This window comes from Ambystoma mexicanum, chromosome 1q (genome assembly GCF_040938575.1).
Source record: "Ambystoma mexicanum isolate Mex_15411 chromosome 1q, UKY_AmexF1_1, whole genome shotgun sequence".
Classification (NCBI taxonomy): Eukaryota; Metazoa; Chordata; class Amphibia; order Caudata; family Ambystomatidae; genus Ambystoma; species Ambystoma mexicanum.
In genome coordinates, this window is record NC_090922.1 from 1,495,185,303 (window position 1) to 1,495,206,568 (window position 21,266).

A 21,266-nucleotide genomic window follows, 5' to 3' on the forward strand; every position below is an offset into this window, starting at 1 on the left:
CGAATCAGTGGAGAAATATTTTCAAAGAAAGGAAGAGGCTGTGTTCTATAGTGGTAGGGACATGGCTACGCCAGAAGGACAAAAAGTGTTTTGTTCCCATTTTGTCCAAGGCCTATTGCAACATCTAAAACATCATATTTAGACATAGGACTCTACATGGAACAACATGAATACAGCATCCATATTAACAATGGCGAGATATTATGCCAACAGACATGGAAAGAGTACAGGGGAAAAAGAGAAAAGGTTTGAGGAGGTAGAGGCATGTTTAGAGGGGGAAGAGGTCGTAGTGCACCAACAAGTCAGAAGACCACTGGATGAGCTATTGCCCACAGCATTTCAGAGGAAGAGGGCGATCACATGGAAGAGGTTTATACAGAGGGTTTTCTAGAGGGTTGACTAATGGCTATGGTGCGGAAAAGGAGCAGAGCACTACCAAAACAGAAAGACCACAGGAAAATGAAAAATGGGGAGGCTAAGGGTGCTCACTATTTTGACCCCAGACAAGGCCAGCAATACTCAGCATGAGAGTATTATGAGGACGAATATAATTTCTCCGGTTATGGTAAAGGGTGTGTGATGATCCATGTAGATCCAAAAGGTCCATTTGTACAATCCAACGTTCTGGGAAAGCAGGCTACATTGTATTTGGACACAATAGCATCGAATACACCCATATCCCTCAAGTTAGTGCCCTCGATACCCCTTTGCGGGAAAATAAATACATCAGTGGAATTTTCTAATGAACCTGTAAAAAGCCCAATATCTGAACCAGTGGACTTTGTCATAGGTCCAGTAACCTGTCAAACCCTGTTTGTAGTAACTGATAAATGTGCTTTGGATTTTCTGGGAATGGACATGTTACGTTGCATGCATGCAAATATCTATTGCTCCCCTGATGGGGTTTGTCTAATTTGTAACACTACAGCTTTTTCCAAATGTTTTGTGGCCACTAACCCAGCACCGGGTGTACCAGCAGAACTAACAACTGTGTATGCACGTATATTGACCAACAAAACCAATGATGTAGGTTGCATGTCTCTACAGCCGATAAGAATAAAAGTAAAACCAGATGCAGTATTGCCCATAGTTCCCCAATACAAATGCTCACAGGAGGGACTGGAAGGCATTAGATCAGTGATTCATGAATTGTTACAAAAAGGGGTGCTCAAAGAAACAACCAGGCGTCCCATACCTCCTGTCCAAAAGAAGGTAGATGGAAAACCATGTTCTCCTCCTCAGTGTAGACTAATAATTGATTTGAGAGCAATTAATAAAATATAGGAAACCAAGTATCCTGTGGTTCCAGATATGATGTCCCTGTTTACAATGATTCCATCTAGTGCAAATTATTTCCCTGTAATGGAACTGAAGAATGCTTTTACACCATCCTTATCCATGAGGACAGCCAATACCTGTTTGCCTTTAACATTGAGGAAGACCATATTGGTATCTGAGAGCACCACAAGGGTACACTGAAAGCCCCAGCATTTACAGTCAAGTGCTTAAAACTCAATTAGATGCCTTTTCCCCTGATGAGGGCACAGTACTCATCCAGTATGTTGATGACCTGTTCATAGCATCAGGTACCGGAGAGCAATGTATTGAACACCATCAATCACTAGTTTCAAGCAATGTGAGTGGGGACGATACAGAAAATGATATGTTTCAAGGTGTAAAAGAAATAAAATCTGCAGCTACCAAACATGAATTAAAACAATGGAAAGAATGTGCAGAAAATGTTGACGGGTTATGGGTTAGAAGAACACCAGAAGGAAATAGGTTAATGACCAAATGCCTTTTTACCATTGATGATGACCCAAGCATTCCATGTGGGGTTAGAAGTTTTAATTAAAGCACTACCTTCTGTCTGGAGTATCAATGACATTAGAAAATCTGCTTGAGCTCACTGTAAGGCATGCATGATTTGCGCATTGTATAACGTTGGAAAAAGTGAAGGAGTACCAGCTGGACATTTTAGGCTACCCAAGTATCTATTTGAAGCCCTTCAAATGGATTTCATAGAGCTTCCTACCTGTCAGAATAAGAAATATGCCCTGCTGGTGGTGTGCATGCTCAGCAAATGGGTCAAATCATACCCCTTGAAGGACAATACAGCACTTAGCACAGAAAAGACTTTGGCGAAGGATTACTTTCCTACATATGAACTGCCTCATACAATTTGGAGCGACAATGGTGTTCACTTCGTTATCTCCACTTTGGAACTGATGTGCAACGCACTTGGGATAAGGCATGAATGTCATGCGATGTACCTTCCCAAAGCAGCTAGTTTGGTGGAACGTACCAACACCACTCTGAAAAACAAAATGTCAAACATGTGTGTCATCAGCAAACTTGACTGGCTCAATGCCTTGGTGTTGTGTTCTAAGCACACAATCACACACTCATGGGTCGGGTTGACACTATAGGAAATTATGATGGACAGACAAGCAAATGTGTGGGGAATCCCAAGTACAAAGAAGTTGAGTGATGTACCTTACCCTGCACTAATTGACTATTGCAAAGAGCTCAGTAAAGCACTGCCTATTCTCCATAAACAGGTCACAAACAAGTTGTCACTGCCATTGGATCGGCCTGGACATGGCATACGACCAGGAGATTGGATTCTAAGAATTTCCAGAAGACACCCAGCCTGAAACCCAGTTAGAAGGGTCCAGTCCAAGTGCTCCTCGTGACCCAGACAGCTGTGAAGTGTGAGGGCCACTAGAACTAGATCCACACAAGTTTTGTTAAGCAGGCACCAACCACATCAAGTGCCCATACACTGATGCACAGCCGTCCAGCACACGAGTCACGATCAATGTAAGCACTGTAACTACAGCCCCCCCATACAACCTGAGACCCAGAAAAGCAGTGAGTGTGTTGTGAACTCTGACATTGGATATTTCATTCACACCTTTGGACTTATCGAACTTTGGAACAGTGCTGAACCAGGAGAAAAGAAAAAGCCGACTACCAGGTGGTCAATACCGCCACCCTTAAAAGGACTACCTGGGGGTGTGGTAGCATTCAAGAGAGACACTCCTAAACAGATACATACACACCCCACCAAGCACCACTGTTGAAATATCACTTGAGCCCCCACGAGATCTTGATGGGCCGTAGAATACATGTACCTCTCTCGCATCGTACCTGCACTGCATGAGACGCACACAAGACCACAGAGGTCCTAGGAGAGGAGTTTAGGGAGTACCTTAGGGCTTTAACCAAAAGTGTCAAGATTATATATTCACAGGTTGTGTCTTCTCACCAACAGACTACAGTTGAAAATGGCAAAGAGACAGATGATCAAGACAAGACACAGCTACTCCCGGGTGACCACATTTATGTCCAGTACTTCGTACGCATTTGGAATGAGCGGCTTTCCCATGGTCCGCTTTGTGTTATTTACACGACTCTGACTGCTGTGAAGGTGTAGGGCAACAATAGTTGGATCCATGTCAGTGATACCTGAAGGGATACCGGCACAGGAGCCGGGGCAGGCTCAATGTTAGGTAGGCTCTAAGGATGTGCCGTTCATTCCAGTGGAAAAGGGGGGTGCGAACGAACATCTGGGACTTGAATTTCTTTGTTTAGAAAAAGGAGAAATATTCAAATTCATGATCTATGTTAGATTGAGGGGGTAATTCATAGAATTCAGCGCACAAGTGGCGCATGCGGCTGGCGCACAGTGTGCGCGTGCAAATCCTTGCACCAGCCGCGTGCGCCAAAACCCATTTCCGCGCACAGCGTATTCATGGATTCCAGCTACCAAAACCAGCCGTGGCGCACAGTGGCGCAGCGACCCTGCAGCAGCGTCAGTTACGCCCCCAAGAACGCCTCTCGCGCAGGGAAAAGCCATCAAAATCCCCAATCCAGCGCAAAGGGCTGCGCTAACCCTGTAGCAGCACGGCAAGCGGGCTACGTGTATCACTGGGGTGCGCGGGAAGTACCTCACGTCATTTCAGCTGGGTACGTGCATTTCAGGGGTGCGCGGGAAGTTCCACACGCGAATGTCCTGGCTACGTGTATTTCAGGGTGCGCGGGAAGTTTCACACGCGATATCAGCAGGGTACGTGTATTCCAGGGGTGCGCGGGAAGTTCCACAAGCGAATGTCCAGGCTACGTGTATTTCGGGGTGCGCGGGAAGTTTCACACGTGATATCAGCAGGATACGTGTATTCCAGGGGTGCGCGGGAAGTTCCACACGTGATTTCAGCAGGGTACGTGTATTACAGGGGTGCGCTTGAAGTTCCACACGCGATTCCATCAGGGTACGTGTATATCAAGGGTGCGTGGGAAGTTCCACACGTGAATGTCCTGGCTACGTGTATTTCGGGGTGCGCGGGAAGTTTCACATGCAAAGTCAGCAGGGTACGTGTATATCAGGGGTGCGCGGGAAGTTCCACACGCGAATGTCCTAGCTACTTGTATTTCGGGGTGCGCGGGAAGTTTCACACGCCATATCAGCAGGGTACGTGTATTCCAGGGGTGCGTGGGAAGTCACACACGCAAAGTCAGCAGGGTACGTGTATATCAGGGGTGCGCGGGAAGTTCCACACACGAATGTCCTGGCTACGTGTTTTCGGGGTGCACGGGAAGTTTCACACGCGATATCAGCAGGGTACGTGTTTTCCAGGGGTGCGCGGGAAGTTCCACACGTGATTTCAGCAGGGTACGTGTATTACAGGGGTGCGCGGGGAGCACGACACGTGACTTGCACGTGTGGGTCCTCCCAGGTGTTCCCTCTACACCCTCCACGGCCCCGGCAGGTGGCTCACACCACAGGGGCCTACCCTGCACATGTCCTGCAGGCACCCCATCCACCATGGCCATGCCCCCCAGCCAACCCACATGTCAACTTGCACTACTGCCCACCAACGCATGTCCCCCTGCACCCCCAGCCACCAGGGGCACCCTCCACCAGGCCCCCACCCATGTCTCCCACCACCCCCACCCCCCAGCAGTGCAGGGGCAGCCTCCACCAGGCCCCCACCCATGTCCAACTCATGTTCCCCACCACCCCCACCCCCCTGCAGTGCAGGGGCACCCTCCACCAGGCCCCCACCCATGTCCAACTCATGTCCCCACCACCCCCACCCCCCAGCAGTGCAGGGGCACCCTCCACCAGGCCCCCACCCATGTCCAACTCATGTCTCACCACCCCCACCCCCCAGCACTGTGGGGCACCTGCCAGCAGGCCCCCACCCTTGTCCAACTCATGTTCCCCACGACCCCCACCCCCCAGCACTGTGGGGCACCTGCCAGCAGGCCCCCACACATGTCTCCCACCACCCCCACCCCCCAGCAGTGCAGGGGCACCCTCCACCAGGCCCCCACCCATGTCTCCCACCACCCCCACCCCCCAGCAGTGCAGGGGCACCCTCCACCAGGCCCCCACCCATGTCTCCCACCACCCCCACCCCCCAGCACTGTGGGGCACCTGCCAGCAGGCCCCCACCCATGTCCAACCCATGTCCCCACCACCCCCACCCCCCAGAAGTGTGGGGCACCTGCCAGCAGGCCCCCACCCATGTCAAACTCATGTTCCCCACCACCCCCACCCCCCAGCAGTGCAGGGGCACCCTCCACCAGGCCCCCACCCATGTCTCCCACCACCCCCACCCCCCAGCACTGTGGGGCACCTGCCAGCAGGCCCCCACCCATGTCCAACTCATGTCCCCACCACCCCCACCCCCCAGCACTGTGGGGCACCTGCCAGCAGGCCCCCACCCATGTCCAACTCATGTTCCCCACCACCCCCACCCCCCAGCACTGTGGGGCACCTGCCAGCAGGCCCCCACCCATGTCTCCCACCACCCCCACCCCCCAGCAGTGCAGGGGCACCTGCCAGCAGGCCCCCACCCATGTCCAACTCATGTTCCCCACCACCCCCACCCCCCAGCACTGTGGGACACCTGCCAGCAGGCCCCCACCCATGTCCAACTCATGTCCCCACCACCCCACCCCCCAGCACTGTGGGGCACCTGCCAGCAGGCCCCCACCCATGTCCAACTCATGTTTCCCACCACCCCCACCCCCAGCACTGTGGGGCACCTGCCAGCAGGACCCCACCCATGTCCAACTCATGTCCCCACCACCCCCACCCCCCAGCACTGTGGGGCACCTGCCAGCAGGCCCCCACCCATGTCCAACTCATGTTCCCCACCACCCCCACCCCCCAGCAGTGCAGGGGCACGCTCCACCAGGCCCCCACCCATGTCTCCCACCACCCCCACCCCCCAGCACTGTGGGGCACCCGCCAGCAGGCCCCCACCCATGTCCAACTCAGGGCCCCACCACTCCCGCCCCCCAGCACTGTGGGGCACCTGCCAGCAGGCCCCGACCCATGTCTCCCACCACCCCCACCCCCCAGCAGTGCAGGGGCACCCTCCACCAGGCCCCCACCCATGTCTCCCACCACCCCCAGCCCCCAGCAGTGCAGGGGCACCATCACCCATGTCTCCCACCACCCCCACCCCCCAACACTGTGGGGCACCTGCCAGCAGGCCCCCACCCATGTCCAAATCATGTCCCCACCACCTCCACCCCCCAGCACTGTGGGGCACCTGCCAGCAGGCCCCCACCCATGTCCAACTCATGTTCCCAACCACCCCCACCCCCCAGCACTGTGGGGCACCTGCCAGCAGGCCCCCACCCATGTCTCCCACCACCCCCACCCCCCAGCAGTGCAGGGGCACCCTCCACCAGGCCCCCACCCATGTCTCCCACCACCCCCACCCCCCAGCAGTGCAGGGGCACCCTCCACCAGGCCCCCACCCATGTCTCCCACCACCCCCACCCCCCAGCACTGTGGGGCACCTGCCAGCAGGCCCCCACCCATGTCCAACTCATGTCCCCACCACCCCCACCCCCCAGCACTGTGGGGCATCTGCCAGCAGGTCCCCACCCATGTCCAACTCATGTTCCCCACCACCCCCACCCCCCAGCAGTGCAGGGGCACCCTCCACCAGGCCCCCACCCATGTCTCCTACCACCCCCACCCCCAGCAGTGCAGGGGCACCCTCCACCAGGCCCCCATCCTTGTCTCCCACCACCCCCACCCCCCAGCACTGTGTAGCACCTGCCAGCAGGCCCCCACCCATGTCCAACTCATGTTCCCCACCACCCCCACCCCCCAGCAGTGCAGGGGCACCCTCCACCAGGCCCCCACCCATGTCCAACTCATGTCCCCACCACCCCCACCCCCAGCACTGTGGGGCACCTGCCAGCAGGCCCCACCCATGTCCAACTCATGTTCCCCACCACCCCCACCCCCACCCCCCAGCACTGTGGGGCACCTGCCAGCAGGCCCCAACTCATGTTCCCCAGCCAACATGTCATCACAATCTAGATCCCTGGTCCCTATGGTCAGCCTCCAAATGCAAAATACCCACCCGAGTATTGCATCCACCCACTCAGAAATGGCAATTACATGACAGTACACCAATTGCAAGTTTCGAAACAAACACATGTCCCTCACATACACCCAATGGGTGTCAGTGAATCTCAAAACCCATATCATGATATTCATGAAACCAATGAGATGATACTACACATTGAAGTTCGATAAAAAAATATGTATTAAAGGAAACATAAATAGATTCAAAAATACAGAAACAGAAATGGGAATGTACAAAAATGAAAAGAATCATGTCCGTTAAAAAAAGCTAAACCAAAAATCAAAATCCAAAGTAATGGTGTCCAAAGTCACTGTCCACAATAGCAAATCCAATGGGAAATAATAATTGAAAGCCATTGCTCCATGGGTAAATTGTGAAAGAAAAATAAAATCCAACAGTGAACTATGTACAGACGCACAAGCCAGGGTCCATTATCCCAACAAAAGAAATGAAACCTATCTAACTACACTAACTAATAAAATAAACTATATACAAAAATGTGGCCAATGTCCAAAAGGTCCAAAATAAATCCAAAAAAAAATTAAACCTAACACTACCTACATAACTATGTACAAGAGCAGCGGGCTAGTCTGACGGCTCACTTTTGGATGTCCCGGGCCAGGGCATCATCGAACTCCTGCTCAATGTCCCGGAGGCGGTCCTCCTCCATGGCCCAGAGGGTCCGCAGGGCCATCGACGTGTCCACCTCCAACCCCCTGCGGATTGCCTCGAGGCACTCGGCCCGCCTCTCCGCCCTGACCAAGGTGAGCCGTGCCTCTTCCGCCCGCTGCCGCTCCGTATCTATGGCGTGGCCCAACCGCTGCCACACGGAAGACACTCTCTGTCCTGGGTCCTCCTGCCCTCCGGCCGATGCCTGCCCCTCCGATGTTGAAGGCCCCGAGCCTTCATGGCTCCCACCACATTCCTGCTGTGCCTCTGCCCGTGCACTGCCTCCTGCTGCCTGCACATCCTCCGCCGGCTGGGGTGCAGTCGTTGATGTGGCCACCCCTGCTGGACGTCCGACTCCTGAATGTGGCAGGGATGCCTCCTCCACCAGCCTGGCCGCACCGTCAGAGGCAGCTCCACAGGGCACCCAGGTGACTGATGGGTGGGAATATGGCACGGAGGACGACTGGCACGTAGGGGGTTCAGTTGAGGAGGGGGTCCTAGCAAGCCCCATCAAACAGAGGAATCCGGCCTGGGTGACCTGTCCCAGCAGGCTGACGTGGTCAACGAGCCATTCGAGATGACGTGCAGTCTCCTCATGAAAAGACTGCAGGTCACCTCGCATGGCCCGTTGACGCAACGCCACACCAGTCAGGACAAGCTCAACCCGGACCCGGATAGCCACGTCCGCAGGCAGAGGAAGGCCAGTTGTCGTTTGCTCATCCCCTGCCTGAAAACGGGTCTGGACGTAGGCATCCCTGCTGGTGCAAGATGATGCAGGGACAGGATCAGGGACAGGATTGCACACAGGCACCTCCGCGGCGGCCTGTGCTGCCTCCTGTCCCTGGTCCTGCACTGCACCACTAGCACCAGTGGGATCCCCAGCTCCAGACCCCATCTCTGTTGCTTGCACGGCCTCCTCCTCCACCAAACCCCCCACCAACCTGGATGACTCCGTGCCATCTTCCCCCGTTGGGCCCTGTGGGGTCCCAGCTGCCCCTTCTGCTGCCGAGGAGTCCAACTCCAACCTCCGCCTCTTGGACCTCCTCCCGGCAGCTGCGGCCTGGGACACGGCACCGGACTCCTCACTCCCCGACGAGATGACAACATGGGAGGGGAGCCGGGCCTTGCGTCTCCGGCTGGCGGTGGGATCCCCGCCGCTGTGCTCCACAGCACCTTCTCCGCCCTCTTCATTAGTTGACGCTGCAGACAGGGAGAAATAAAACACAGGCATCAGGGCACTGTACAATGGACACATACACACATGACAGTTGTACATGAGTGGCATTGGCAAACCTCAGACATGCCATCACAATCCCCAACACACATGTCATTTCAACTCGCACACATGATCCATACCACAGCCATATTGCAACTGCCAGCACTATCCATACCCATACAACAGCATGAGCAGGCAAAGGTGAGCCAGACATCACATGCAACACAGGAAGTGCACCACACATGTACACACACCACCACACTTGCATGCATGTGTACACCTCTGCCAAGTGTCGCAGTGTTCAGATGGGCATCCATGTCACATCTGCCAATCAGGTTTCCACATCCCGCTGTCACATGCATCCATGTTGCATCACTGTTGCACCCGTGTCAAATACACACAAATGCACATGTACACAGTGCTGATACATGCAGCTGAAAACAACATACATGCGTGACATCACGGACATGTCTACTTACATACACATTCATCCAAACATGTGTGCCCACACAACTGCATTTGGCATGCAAGCCTACACACACAAGCACCATCCATGTCTCACACATTACAGCCCTCGCATGTGTTAGCCCCACGGCCCTGTACACCCCCACCCATACTCGACCTAATACAAACAGATGTGCAACCTGCACACTACTGAAACATCACCACACGCACAGCTCACAATCAGGATGCATGTACACTTACCGCTCGACTCCAGACGGGTCTGCCTCTCAAGGACCTGGACGTGGAGCGCTGGGGATATGCCTTCCAGGACCCTCATCTGATCTTCCGACAAGTGGCCCCGGCACCCCTTGGCATCCGCTGCCTTCAAGAGGCGCCGGGCCTTGTTCAGGGTCCTGGACCTGAAGTCCTCCCAGCGCTTCTTGACATGTTGGAAGTCGCGGACTGCCACCCTCTCCGCGTTGATGGCAGTCACGATGTCAGTCCAGATCCGAGTCCGTCCTTCCTTGTCGGCGCGGGAACTTCCGAAGAGGGCATCATACTGCCCCAGGACTTGCTCCACCAGGACACCAACTTCGGTGGCACTGAAGCTGGTGCCCCTCTGCCTCTCTGGCCGGGGGATGTCAGTGGTGCCAGATGTTGCAGTGCCCGACATGACAAACCCAGAGGCAGGAGTGGGTGGGCAACTGCGTCCTGGGGCTGGGCTGTGGAGCGATGTAATCCCAGTCGGGAGTCTTCAGTTCCGGCAGGAGTGGTCACAGCAACAGCACCCCTGGCTGATGTGCAGGCAGCAAATGGCAGGGCACGTGGGCAGCAGGCAGTCAGGCAGCAGCAGAAGGCAGGTGGGAGCGTGCTCAGGGCTCTGGGGGGGCAGTAGTTCGGCCTTCTGGGCAGGAGCGTGGTCTTCCGTGTGCTTACGCGTGGCCAGCTTGATACGGAGTGATTTGGCACGTGAAAATTCGGCACGTCAGTGTGTAATTCGAGGAAAGGCCCTTAGCGTGTAAGCGCGTCTGCACGCATAGGCAATTTCATTGGACAGAAGGCCCCTCAAGCGCAAGCACCCCTGTGACGTGACGCAAACAGGCGTGCATGGGCATTTCAGCATGCGTGAAAAACTGCACGTTCGCGTGTAATACGAGGAAAGGGACCATGCGCATAAGTGACGTGACGCACGCGTGCATTTCCCTCAGCACGGGTTAAAGGTGAGCGGGCCGAGCAGTTCGCTGTACGTGCCTTTAGTGGAGACCGACGTGTGTTGCTGCTTCCTGTTGTTTCGCGCGCCATCACAACTTCACAGCTATCAAGGACGTATCTCTTCTTTTGGTGGGGGTATTGGCTACGCGTGTTTTTCTGCATCGCGCTAGTCAGACGGTGAGTCGCACACGCTCTTTTTCTCACTGCGGGTGCCCCTGTGTATCGCACCCATTTTCGATGTCATAGTAGCCTGTGTGTCCCACGTGTACGCGTTATTCGTGTTACTGGGTGCCACCGCGTACTGCGGGAGGTTGAATCCACGCACGTAGGCTGCAGGGTTGCGTGCACGGTTTTACTGCAGTTTTGGGGTGCCTGGGCGTTGCGTGACCCGTCACTACATCACCGGGGTCACATACAGCCTTGCAGGTGCAGGGGGGCTGTTAACATCTTGCTTCCCACCCCCTTTACCCCAATTGCCCAGGTCAATTGTGGTGTACACCTCCCATTGGCACCACTCCATCTGTGCCGGCACTTCTACATCCGTGCCATGGTTGGGAGGACACCAAAGGTGAGGGGCGCCTCAGCTGGGCGTACTCCTCATGGTGGGCATGGTCGGGGACGTGGCCGTGGTGACCAGGGAGTAGGGGGACTCCAGGGTGTCCAGGGCGGCCACAGAGGAGGAAGAGGCAGGGGTGCGCCACTTGAGCACAATGTTGTGCCATGTGTCGGTGCAGTCATGCCACCACCGCCTGTGGTTCCGGGGGATGCAGCTTCTGCATCTGGCACTGGCGCCCGTGTGACCCGGCAGTCCGTTCCAGCGACTGCCACGGGCCCAAGGGTAGTGGTAGTTGCAGGTGCAGTTGTGGACACCGCCACCCAGGCTCAGGGTCTGCCAGCGCAGGCTGTGTTGGCACTTGAAGAGCCCTTGGTAGATCTCCAACAGGCCAGGGGGAAACCATAGGGGCATGCCGGGCTGCTCAGACCAAGACACGTGTCCCTGGGGCAGTCATGTCATCTGCTGCCCCGAACAGCCGGGTGTTGCCAAGTGCAGGGGCAGATGCACCCAACAGCACCCCGGTTGTGAGTCTGCCAACCAGGACCGTTGCGGTCAATGACCCTGCCACAGCTGATGTTGCTGCGCAGGGTCCATTAGTGGGCACCCAGCTGCCACCGACACAAGTCAGGCCTTTAGTCATCCCTCCACCTGCCACTCCCTTGGCTCAATCCACCGAACCCACTGGCCATACTGGTCAGGGCGTCATTAGCCAGCCAGGGTCTGCACCACAGTCCAAGAGGAGGAAGGTTGCACCTGCAGCACAGGCTGGGACCCCACACACAGCCACGACGTCCTGCATGTCGAGGAAGAAGCCTTTCTGTAAGCAGGAACTGGACTTCCTCGTGGACTACGTGCAGGGCGACAGCCGTGACATGCTAGTGGGTGCCAATAGTCAGACTACGGCTGCCCAACGTGACACCCAGTGGAAGCATGTTGCGGAACATGTCAGTTCATTCGGCCATGAGGTGCGCACGCCGCAAGAGTGCAAAAAGTGTTGGAATGACATCAAACGCAGCACTAAGGCTAAGCGTGCCTCTAATTACAACTTGACTCTGGTGACTGGCGGTGGGCCTGCACCAGAGGAGGAAGAGCTCACTCCGCATGAGGCACTCGTTGCGGAGTTCATACCACCTGAATTTGTCGAAGGAGTGGGAGAGATGCTGGACTTTGATGGCCAGTCCAGTGAGTGTTGATGCGTGTTTGTTGAGGACGTGTGTGTTTCACTTGTGGGATGTGTTGTGCATGATTGCCGCTACATGTGACGTGTACATGGTTCTGATGTGTAAGTAATGCAATGCTTCCGTCATGCATGTCTCCTCTGCCTGCATGCAGGGACTCCCTGTAGGCATGCTCCCTTGCCCCTCCTCCGCCACTCTGTACCCCAGTTCCACCTTTGCACTGGTCTGCTTCAATCTTGCCAATGTGTACTTTCTTGTTCATGCGTCCTGTGTATCTGCCAAACATATGCCGTGTGGTACAGCCTTAGTACTTGATGCAGGGTATCTCACTTGTACTGTGCATAGGTCAGTGCTCATTCATGCTCCATGTGCATTGCACGCATGCCCCTATGTGTCCTTGACTGGATGATCACTGTAATACAAGTCCTTGGTTACATACATTGCCTGCCATCTCATCAGCCTTCCCATGTCAACTGTGGCTCAGTCCTGCATTGCACACATGTTTAGGGTCTGACAATCTGTGTGGCTCACAGGCCTCAGCCTGTTCAATGGCCAATGACTCTGTCCAACTGTTGTTGTGTCTTCTTCACACATGGGCGGAATCCAGAGTTTTCATCATGTGTCCTGCTTACTGTCCCAGCATCATTTGCAGTGTTGTCACTTGAATCACACTAAGCTGTTGATGCCAGTCAACACTGCCTGTCAATACACAGGTGTATGGTCAGCCTTTTGATACCATGCTAGGCATCCCTGCTTTGGTACTGGGGTGGAGGGGTGCTTGGCTTCTAGATATGGTACACATTGAATGCACAATGCACGTGATGTCTGAATTTGACATTGCACTGCCTTCACATTTCCTGGCACACACCATGGAGTCCTTGTACATGTAGGTAGTGAGTAGCGTACACATTTTCTGCACTGCATAGACCCACTTCCATAGAACTGCCACCTTTCAACAGGTCTGATCACAGAAGCAATTCAAAGTTGATCCAGCATGCATGCCAGGTTATATGTTGTGTGTCACATGTCTGCCTGATGCGTTTGCTGTCGGTGTGTGTGTGTGTGCTTCTGACATGTGTAGTGACCTTTTTTCTCTCTATTTTTCAGGTGATGACGCAATGGAGGCGGAGGATGGTGTTGTCATGCCAGACACAGGGTTGTTACCACTACATCAACCCGGCACTAGTGGGGGTCGTGGGGTGGTAGGCCACGAAAACCCCCAAGTGCTACTGTCCATCTTGTCTCTGGCTGCCTATGAGTCCAGCCTTGATGACGACTCTGACGTCCATGTTGAGTTCGATGAGCATCAAGTCCATGTGTCAGGGGTGAGTGATTCTGATGTGGACACTCCTCTGTCTGCGACACCTGCACTAAAGGGATCAGACAGTCTTCCTCCGCCCGTGGTGGATCGGGACGCAGGGTCACCCCCCACACCAGTCACTGATGTGCCTGGGACTTCACGTCGACGGGGGCATGTAGTCGTGCAGCCGTGGGCAGTGTCAACACAGCGAGGACCCCTGGTCCTTGGGTCCCACAGGGGTCAAGCCCGGCAACGCGGTCGCCGCGCGCAACCGCAGTATACTGAGTGGGAGCAAGACATGACTGCCAATTCAGAACAGCAGGGGGCAGCAATGGAGAACATCGCTGAGAGCATGGAGCGTGTGGCCCGATCTGTGCTCCCCCTGCTAGGCAGGTGCTTCTCCAGCAGCAGGCGGCACGGTCCACGGCCCGCTCGCTCAGGCTGGGCATGGCGGCCTCAGACAGGGCACGCCACGCTGAAATGTCGTCTCTGCGTCAAGCAATTGCTGCTCACGCAGAGGCGCACATGGATGCCCTGAGGGAGGAGTATGCTTCCCTCAGATCCACTCTGGGTGTCCTTATGATGTCCCAGAGGCAGCAGGCAGAGGAGAAGTTTGCACAGCTTGAGCGTACCATCTCGGCTGAGCTACAGGCTTGCCGGGAGGTGCAGCAGTTGTCCAGCCAGGCCTTACAGGAGGAACTCCGTGTTACACGTGCTACCTTGCAAGAGGAAGCACGTGTATCACGTGAGGTTCTGCCTGCAGACCTACGTCACATCGCCACACAGAACCAGCTCACCCGTCCGGCAGACTTGCTGCCGACGAGGGGCAAGCTGCGGCTAGGCGTGGCCAGGCTACTGTGCCACGTCCTCCTTTCCAGGATGAGCCAGACTCGGACGACCATCTATCTCCCACATAGGTCGGGCTGTGCCTGCATTGAGCCCATGGAGGTTTTTTTTTGGCTCAGCATCATCGCATGTGGATGTTGAGCAGCACCCTGTACCTCCCCCTTCCTGGGTGCCTCCCCTCCTCCCCGGGTCGTATGTGGCCATTTTTGATTTTTCTTTTAGTTTAGTTAGTTAAGTTTCTGTTTGATAGTTGGTTTAATTAGGTGATGTAGGTTTTCCATAGTTAGTGTAATTAGTTAATAGTTAATATAGTTTAAAATTGCTTGTCTATTGTGCTTTCATGTGACAGTGCGGTGCTTTGTGGCTTTTGAAGGCATCCACTGTCTGTTCCAGCTGGGCCCTTCAGGCTTGTCTTGTGTATGTGTTTGCTGCTTGGGGTCCTTGACTCACATATGCCACTCCTGCCTCCCTTATCCATGGGCTCGCAAGGATGGTTCGATGTCACAAACTTTTACACAAGGGCTTTGGACTGTCATATCTGTGGCATGTCTGGTGCTGTGTGACTTGTCTTGACACCCCTAGTGGGGGTGATTTTGGTGTTATTGTCCACTGTTCAGCTTTTGCTAGATGGGGTGTTTCATGATTAATGTGTACATTAATTGCTATACATTGTGTAGTATGTTTCTTATCTTTACTGTACACGTGCTTGTTGCAATTCATGCTGTAGATAGTGTTCCACACTTTGGATGTGAAAGACGGACTGATGGTGTGATTTATGATGTGACTCTCTGACATGGTCAAGTAATGAGATGCCTGAAGAGACACACACAGACGACTTTGATGCATTAATCATGTGTTTCATGCCCTTTCTGCCGGGGGATGAGCCTCCAGAGCACCTTTTCCAGCAGACATGCACATGTGTGCACAAGCAGAGGCACAGGGATTGCAGACCTACATCCTAGAACTGCTGACGTGTTCCAAGGAACTCCAGGCAAGGTGAGCAGCACAGGGGGGCCACAACACAGCAAAGCTTGCACCAGGCGAGTTGCACATGCAGGCTTAGTCACAGCACTGAGGGTGAGCTTGGACGAATATTGGTGTTGAAGCACACAATGCAGCTCAGATGTGTTGGTGGACTGATGGCTGTTGATTGTAAGGTTGTCTGGGACACCTGCAGGGGCAGTGGCACATACCCTCCGGTACACCAAGGTCCATTTAGGCACTTGTATCAACCATGTAGCCTTCCGAGACATGGAAAGGGGCAGCTCACAGGGACATACAGCAAGGGACATTTCATTTCCATGTACTTTAAGATAAATGCACTGCCAACTTTGTTTCGGTCATGGTGGTACGCAATTTGCTCTGAAGTCATGGTTTGCTATATGGGTCTGTCTGCTTACCCAGGGAACATTGCATGTTGTGTGAATTGTGACACATTGGTGTTCCATTTGCCACGCACCCACCGGCGGCTGGCTTACTGCATTGACTGTATATGACCCGTCACAGGGGTAATGTTATATATGGGTACGAAGCATCTACACCAGATTGTCTGTTTGTAGAGTAGTTTGTTGCTATGGGGCATGTTTGGTGGTGTGTTTTTGTGTAATTGGCACGTACAGGTTGTTGACTGTGGCTCTCTTTGCAGCATTGCAGTGCTCCTGTAACCGGACCTGAGAGTGCGCAGGCAGGAGGCCAGCACTCAAAACCAGAGCTATGTGTCTTGTTGTTTTTCTTTCAAACTGCTCTGCATAGGCTTGCTGGGGGGTGCACTAATGCATGGATGTATGTGTGATTCATTTGGTATGTTTTTTTCCCCCTAATCACCTGGAATCCTATGCAATTTTGAACCCTGTACCCTCTACCCGGTGTTCCTGCTTCCCGTACCTATCCAAGCAACGTTCCCTAACCCTCTTTCCCCGCTGGGGTTGCGGTTGCCTGTGTAAGACCCGAACTTGCAGGCGCCAAAACACTAGAGGGGGTGGTTGGTTCGTACCACTCCTAATCCTGGACTACAGAAGGCCATGACAATGATGTCCAAGTTTGTTTGGATTGTGTATGTGTTCATGCAGGTAGTACATTGTCATTCCTCCTCCCCTCTCCTGCCACTCATTCCAGTTATCCAGTGTGCCAACACCTGTCCCGACTGCATATCCCTGAACCTCCTTCCCCACCAGGTTCTCAGGGGTCTGTGTGAGTTTGACCTTGCAGGCACCCGGGACACGGTGGGGGTGGTTGTTTTGTGACACTCCCGCGCCTGTACACGGGACCTGTGACAGTACACATCCGTTCATGGTGCATCATCCTATGTTATGTACCACACATGGTTCACATCCTGTTGTGACATTGTTTTACTGTGCTACCTTGGTTGTTGCATCATTGTGGTAGTACTTGGCCTTTGTGAGGTACTGCTACATCAAGTCATCTACTGGAGGGTGTTCTGGTTTGTTTTTATGCCTTGTATTTTGTGATTTTGGAAATGAGTGTGGATTCTGAGGGTGCAGGCACCTTTTTACACACAAGGTGGGAGATGGTGACGAAGGGTAAAGGTGATCCTGTGGCCAGGTGGAATTGAGGGTTGAAGGCTCCATGACCCAGGTGCAGTTGTTCAGTGGGTCATGGTCATTTGTGAGGGGGGGGGGTTGTTGTTGATAGTTGCCTTGCCCTGCAGTGTGATGGGAACTCTGACATTTTAATGGTGGTATCCTATGTACATGTTGTGTTCTGCTGATCAATGCCTGTTCATGTGTTGTGTTTACCTTTCAGGTGCGAGAGGATAGTTGTGGTTTGACATGCTGGGGTGTACACATGGTGAATGTTCACATGTGATGTGTAGAGAACACTGATGGTCACTTGAGTGCACATGCATATGTTGAGTGCATGTCCTTGCAGACTCACACACTTGCACTCTGATGCACTACATGTACTCCCACCCTTGCATATCCACGTGTACACTGTTTGCCTTCTGGTGGCCACTGTGTCCCTGCAGCACATGTTTTGTGACCAATTATGGATCCTGTACATGCCTAATTTGCTTTTTGATGTGGTCTGTCGCTTAGATGTGATGCTCAGGGTGTGCATCACACACAATGGCTGTTCACTGTGCTGTGCGCTGAGCAGTGTGTTGCAGGAGTAGGACATAGCACACAGAAGCTGCAGTGTTGATTTTGCAATGCACAATGTGCATGTAGACAGGCATTCATTGTTATGTTACATCTACAACTCTTGTAATGCATTTGGAAATTACTTATTTTGGGTGGGAGGTTGTTGGTCTGTCATTTCATCTGATTCCAGGTCAGGCATCATTGTCTGATGCCACTGTACATTTTGGACATGGCAATGTGTACCTTATTGTTACTGTGTTGGTGTATGGGTATTGCTTGCCATGTCATGTTGTGGTTTGGGAAGGTTTGAGTGACATAACAGTGATGGCCATGGCCTGTTTGGCAGGTGTGTGTGATGCACACCTTGCATGTCAGGGTCATCCGCTTCTCAGAGCAACTAGCTGGGGGTAGATCTCTCTCCGCGGCAGAGCCCTCCCTCTGGAACAGCCTTCCCGCCTCACTTGAACTTGAGGGGAACCATCTCCGGTTCGGGAAGCACCTCAAGACCTTCCTCTTTGATTCTGCTTTTTCTCTGCCTCTCCCTTGCGGAATTCTTCACTGGAACTGCACTGGATCTGCAACTGGGCCACTCTCACCGACCTCAGTCCCTGGCCCAGCCACTCTCCACTTGCACTGCCTCCCTGGCAACCCCTGCACTGCGGTACTGTCTCTCTATCCCTACAGCCCCCCCTTCCCAGCACTTGTCTGCACTTACCTTTGCAGTTGCCACCAGCTGACCTATGTATTTGTTTTTTTGGTCTATTTCCCCTGTACTGCACTCCCCCCCTCCCCTTCCCCTTGCACTTTTCCCTTCCCCCTACCCCTGCACTTGCACAATCTAAATGACACCTGGCCTAGTAGTACCGTTGTCTGTCTTCCCTTGTTCCCCCCTCCCTGCCTCATCGCACCTTGAAATACTTGTGTATAGGCCATATCATGTCATATGTCATATGTGTGCCTTTTGGTCACACAGGATAGCTTGTGTTTAAGTAGCTAGGGATGCAGACGATGTGGCACTTCCATGGCAACTATCTCAGGGTGGTAGGGTTGTGACAGTTGACTGTCTCTTTGTCATCATCGATTGTCACCTGGTATGTGCCAGGCCTGTGTGCACTCGGCAGGGGTGGGAGTTTAGGTGAAACACATGCTGCCACAATGATCCTGCACACTACTGGTGGTGCATAGAGTAGTTGCCCGCCAGAGCGGTCAAGGGAGCAGAAACGTGACTTGAGCACTCCGAATGTGCGCTCCACTATGGCCCTAGTTGCAATATGGGCGGCGTTGTATCTTACCTGGGGTGGTGTGGTTCCGGATTGGCGTCATCATGTGGTTGCTCAGAGGGTAGGCACTGTCCCCTGGGGAGGTGATAATAGTTGAGATTATTAGGGTTTGGGTATTTGTCTGTGTGTGACTTGCATGCATGTGCAAGGGCATTTGTACTCACCTAGGAGCCATGTGTCGCCATGCTGGCTAGCTACCCGGCCCGGCTCAGGGCGGACATTCTATATATGAAACTGTCATGGGTGGAGCCAGGGTAGTTTGCATAGACAGAGGTGATGATTCCCTTTGCATCGCATACCACCTGTACATTGATGGAATGCCAGTGCTTGCGGTTTCGGTAGATGTGCTCAGTGGCCCTAGGTGGACGTAGGGCCACATGGGTGCAATCTATGGCACCAAGCACTTTGGGGAAGTGTGCCACCCTGAAAAAATCCAGGACAACGGCCTGCCTTTCTGCGGGTGTTCTGGGCATGTATATATGCCTGCGGACTGAGTGGCGTGCTGTCATGATTGCCAGTACCTGGTGTAGGCAGCGTGACTGCGTGGCCTGTGAGACCCCCCCCACTATGGCAGTAGTCCGCTGAAATGACCTAGTGGCCAAAAAATGCAGGACATTGAGCACCTTCTCCAAGGGGCTCAGTGCTTGAGAGCAAAGGGTGGGGGATGTAAGGTCATCTTCCCACTCCCTGACCAGGTCTAGGATTATGTGGGGTGGAAACCTATACCTGCCATAGACCTGGTCGTCAGGCATCCCAAAAAGGCTTGTCCGTGGTGCGAAAATGCGTGCCATGGCTATTCTCCGCCTCCTGCGGTGTCCCACGATCAGTGCTGCGACAAATGGGGCATTCATCGTAGCTGTATATACGTGTTTGTTGTTTGCGCGCACTTTTGTACTGTGCGCGGGACGCTTCCGCCTGCCTTTGTGTGGCGGACGCGTTGACGTCTGTGTGCGTCTTTTGCCGTGCTCGGGTTTCCCGTATTCAGATCCATGAATACGGGTTGTTCGCGTGCGTGTGGGCGTTCCGTGTAGTTCCCTGCAGTACTTCCCCAGTTACGCCTTCTTTTTCACGCGTTGTTCCCCATTCCGCGTGTTACACCCACTGTTCCGCCCACTTTGGTTGTGTGCGCAGCGATATGTGCGCTTTTGCTGTGCGCGTAACGCACGCCGTGTATGCCTGCGTGCGCCATGGCTGGATTGGGCGCATGGACAGCGGGAAACACCCGCAGCGTCTTCCTTGAATCGCACGCGTGCGCTTCGTTTCTTACACTTGCGCTCCCTTGCGCCTGCTTGCGCATGGATTTTCGGCGCACGTTTGTTCCATGAATCGGCCCCTGAGTGTTTATATGTTCTTTGTGGTTCTCTTGTCAACATGTCGGAAGATGACAGCAAGCGTAAATATAGAAGGTTTAAATGTATCTCGTTTTATAGAAAGGATGTATTATCAAGGGTAAGAAGAAGTATTGATGTTGGTTTCTTGGACAATGGAGATGATGAAATAGAACCCACAACAAATGCACATGATTTCGCAGTAGATAATTGGGCATCATTACGAGTTTGGAGGTATTTCAGAGGTAACTCCTCTGAGATACCACCAAATGTATTTACAGTTACCACCACTTGGTCCCATGGATTTACCACGGGATTACAAGTGGTGGTAGGAAGTGTAGATCCTCATTTTCTGGAGTCCATAGAACTCCATTGGGGATTTTTGGTGGAATTATCACCAGTGGAATTATGAGTGGTAATTCTGCTGATTATTTAGAGTAAAAGTGGATGTTTTCATCCTGTAAGCATCATTGAGTTTAGAAGGAACTATTATCTCTCACAATCAATGGGAGCAAAGGGTGAAGAGTCGCAGAGCTGGAGGAATGAGGGGATTCTCAGAAGAAGGGATTGCACGTGTAAATGCAGAATGTGGAGATGTGTGGCGAAGTTATCTGACGTGCCTCAAGGAGCCAGAAATACCTGTTAAGATACAGACACCTACCCATTTTTCTCTATGTTTGAAGGGCAATGGAACAGTGCCCTTTGGCACAAATGAGAACAGCAGCCGCATGGT